General features: G+C 37.3%; 1 protein-coding gene across 1 annotated transcript in view; it reads right to left on the bottom strand.

Moving 5' to 3' along the window:
* The window catches only part of NMBR (neuromedin B receptor), an 18,195-nt gene that overhangs the window by 3,659 nt on the left and 10,059 nt on the right, over window positions 1–4,477 (bottom strand). The gene's annotated exons all lie outside the window — the stretch shown is intronic.

The raw sequence follows: 4,477 nt of genomic DNA, 5'->3' as shown, positions 1-4,477 counted from the left end.
CCCAATGGCCTGTGCAGAAGTATTAAACTCTTAAATAAAGTAAACGTTTCCACATCAATAGTTGGAAGCTGCTGCTCTATACCGCTTTTTGGGAAACTGTCTCATAATATATGATTACATATAAACCTTTGCAGAATTGATAATTTCATAACCATTACAATGAAAGCAGGAAGAATTGCAGAGAATGGAAATATCACCCTACAGCAAAGTAAAATAAATGAATAGAAGTAGACTCTGGTCAGGAATTCTTTTATTAAAAAAAAAAATTGTTGCAGAAGGTGATACAAAGTGAAATTTTCTACAAGAAAAGGTCAGTTTTAAAAGGCCAAATATACTCTGAGAAAAATGTTTCAAGGATTAAATCACCCTCTGAGTGCTTATTTTTCCCTGTTAGCTATACAATGAGCTTAGAGCAAGAAGAACTGTAACTTAGATGTCTCTATCTGGTGACAAAACTCCTTATCCACACATGTAGATATATACACACACATATACAAATATAAATGTGTATGGGTATGACCTGGTGTCTAAATACATACCAAGGGCTAGGTTATGGCTAAATATAACGTAGTTGCTGAAGGGAATGCTGAGAAATGGAGCTGTGATCCCAAATACCCTTTACGGCTGATGTGTAGGTCCTGACGGGTACTTCATAGCCCCCTCAACACCTTCAGCAGTTGTTTGGGGAACTGCGGCTAAAAGCTACACCCCCATGCAGCAACTTGTGAGTTTGCTGGCAATCAACAGTGCAATTGGCTACGCCATGAAAATGTCTGGAGCAAGAGCACCGTCTTGGCATCCTAGCAAGCTTTTTCTTCAGAGAATATTTGAGTCAAAATGTGCCTTGGAGTCCTCTTTCTCAGGACTGTGATAAAATGTCTTATCACTAAATAACTAAAACTAATGGCTCTTTATGTTCATATCCTCTCTGAATTCAGAGAAAGGATTTTTACTATGTCTTCACCCATATCATGGAGTAGAAAATAAAACTCAGTAAACTGTCTCTGTTAATTTATGTTTACCATTTCTTCTAACACACAATAAGAAACTCCCTGGACACCAAGGTGTAACGGAATTCTTTATACTGCCAAAGGAAGGAGAGAAGCTTCTGCACAAAGTATGAATGCTCCCCAGCACAAACTGTGACCTTATTATTCAATAATTTGCTTCCTATTGCTGTCAGCCTTGATTTCATTACATAAAGACAGACCTTCTATTTCATTTCATTCAACTGAGGTGACGTCAAGTCCTTACATCTGCTCACTTCTTTAAAACTTTACATTACTGGGGAAGAGCTGGTTTGGGGACTTTGGGGGCGGGGGAGAAATTGGATAAAAACCATGGTTTGTACTACAGATTTTTTTTTTTCCTCTCTTTTGCCATCACAGTGTTTCAAACTGTTTTGACCACAGCCCCATGACCCACGACAATGACCATGTCACAAGTAATTGTTTTAGTAGCATTTGGTCTGGTTAACATCTACATGGAAGACCTTTTCAGAAGCCTTTACACTAGCAGATGTGACATATATTTGTGCCTTGGCATATATTGCCATTTCAGTAGATAGCACCCTGAGCTACGACTGACTCCAAGCTGGAAGGCGTTGGAGCAGAGCGCCCTTCTTCACAAAACAGGTGGGTTCAGCCCAAAAGACTACTTCTATAATCCTATCAAAATTCTACTTGCTAGTTCAGCTGACTACAAGATGGCACTCTTCTTCCTGGGACTCAGCCCTGCATGGTACTCGATGTCAACAGGAAGAAAAAGGCACTAAGTGATTTAAAAAAATCTGTTGTCTCGTTTACATCTCTGAAAAAATATAGAGTAGAAAGAGACAGGTTACAGATAAAATCAAATGTAAACTGAGTGAGATTAGAAGTGTTCCCAAAATGAATACCCAGCCTCTTCCTTTGTATAAAACCAGTGTAAGGATAAAACATACCACCACCCATTCAAATTACAAAGTGCATATTTTCTATCAGTAAAACAACACTGGTAAATTAGAGTAAGGGTGCAAATTATTTAGTCAAATTAGAAAGCAAAATCCATCTTTTCCTTTATTTCACTGACGAAAAAAAGAAAATTATAGGTTGCCATGAAGTTCAGGAAATAATTATAAATACGCATTTGGTTTTAATTAAAAGCCTTCATGTGAATTCTGTCTTCCTACATCCTCTATCATTATCACTGCTCAGAAAGGCACCTCAAGTCAGGAAATACTTTTCTAAGTTCCCTTTCTTTGGAGCTGTGGTTTATGCCAACAGATACAAGCACAAACTTGCCCATTCTGCAGATTGGCTCTGTTTGTATAGCATATTTTCATCATAAAGCAATCTCCTCCCTTCTACACAACCCAAAAAACTCATGAAAAAAAAAGAATATCCTCTTACTCCAGGGTTATAACGTGTTGCTACCTTCTAAACTCCAGTATAGCTTATCTATTTCTCCCCATCTTTGTTTTCAAAGGGCCTTCGTAAATGTGTTTTTCAGCTCCCAATTAGAATGGAAAGCTCTGTTCCTGTCTCTGCTGCGTCCACAATGCTATTCCTCTCCCACACATTTGACCTCAAAAGAAGCTGCCCCATGATTAGTCTTAAGCTGTCCCTCCATTGCAGTGCTACCTCTTCTTATAGAGTATTTTGTTGTGATGACCTTCAAATATGAATTAAAAAGAAAAATCAAAACAACTAGACAATACTTAGGCAGCCACTGGACTATGATTACAGCCTAGCATTCTAACCAGAATTGCCTCAATATCTCCTTGCTCTTTTGTTTCTCTGTCTTCTGTTTACTTAAAAACCCTTCAGGTCAAGGACTTCCTTCTTGTTCCTGTTCATATAGCACCTACCACAAATAGGACCCTAGTTTCCTACAGGCCATCACATGCAAATAAACAAAAATAATAATTAAGTCCCATAAACCAAGCAGAGACCTAATTCAGGCAGGGCAGATCCATACTACTTTGATTTAACTTGCATTTTAAACCTGGAGCCGGAGGGGCTAGTATCATTGGCCTTATTATAAAGTTTCTGTTTTAAGTGATGTTGCTCTGTCACAGTACTGCATTGCCTGCAAACTAGAGTCATCCATCAAAACCATTTATATGTTAGCATTTTGTTGTGTCATTGCATGAAGACTTCAAACACAAAAAGACAGCATTTAGCCTAACAATATACAAGGATATAAATATATCTGAATAGGAAACATGGCTGTATGGTCAACATTTGTTAAAAATACTAATATCGTGTCCAGTTGCAGTCCACTCCACTAAAGTAAAATGAAATTTTGAATGGGGCCAAATCCCTTTTCCTTGTATGGGCAGTTCTGTTGACTCAACTCCAGTTGACTCATTAAGAGGAGAACAATTTATCTAGCTAAGAATAATGTGGAATCATTTGATGTCCACTGTTGTGGGAACTTCTTTCACAACACACAAGCAGTCTGAGTTTCACATTTGTTCTATTTTATTCTTACAAATTCTTGCATTTTAAAGAAGATTTCTTTATTTTTTTTTTTATATTTAGTGCCAATATTTTTGTTCTGTGCTTATCTCTTAAGTGCAGAGAATTTCATTCACCAGGAATGAGCATCGCAGATGTCTGATAGTTGAATATAATGAACAGTATTTGAAATGAAGACTAGCAGACCATGTGAAAACACAATTAAAATGAATGTCAGTGGCATGTGTTCTGTGTTTCTCAAGGGGAAAATCCTAAGATTTTCCTAAACGGAAAACTTTTTCCACTCTATAGAAATACGCTCTGTTGAGCCAAAAACTATAAATAATGCTTCAACAAAAAAGTCTGATTTAGACTTTTGGATGATGATTTCTCCACCCTGGAAAGAATCAAAACATAAGTTTCCCAGGATGGCTTCTTTTCTGCATGAAATGTATTACCTATCCTGTCCATCCAGTGTTTCAGAGGAGAAATTTTCTCTTTCCTTTTGATTTTTTCTTCTCTTGCTACTTCTTTCTCTCACCATTCACCACACATTAGATAACTATATTTTTAAAAAGCTTGTATAAATCTTCCAATGCTAGCTCATTGCCTGAAACCTGGCTTTTTAGTTCTACTTCTCTAAGCCCATTTACTTATAATTGCACTAGTTAAAAGTACCATCATTAATTTGTTCAATTCTCTGCCTGAGAGCAGTAACAGTAAATTGTTTCACCAGTTGTTATTCAGAAAAGTTCATATATGTCAGTATTCCCAGTAGATTTATATTTGTTTGATAATTCCAAGTCACTGTTGAACATATTTTTACGTATCTTAAGACAGATAAATATGTCTTCAGTGGAGTTGCAGTTTCTATAAGTTTCTACTGTGAAAATGAGAAGAGAAGAGAAGAGAAGAGAAGAGAAGAGAAGAGAAGAGAAGAGAAGAGAAGAGAAGAGAAGAGAAGAGAAGGGAAGGGAAGGGAAGGGAAGGGAAGGGAAGGGAAGGGAAGGGCAGGGAAGGGAAAGGAAGGGCAAGGA

This window comes from Cariama cristata, unplaced genomic scaffold, assembly GCF_000690535.1.
Source record: "Cariama cristata isolate BGI_N322 unplaced genomic scaffold, ASM69053v1 scaffold9777, whole genome shotgun sequence".
Lineage (NCBI taxonomy): Eukaryota > Metazoa > Chordata > Aves > Cariamiformes > Cariamidae > Cariama > Cariama cristata.
The sequence above is the reverse complement of the archived record's forward strand: the minus strand, read 5'-3'. Positions and strand labels throughout refer to the sequence as shown.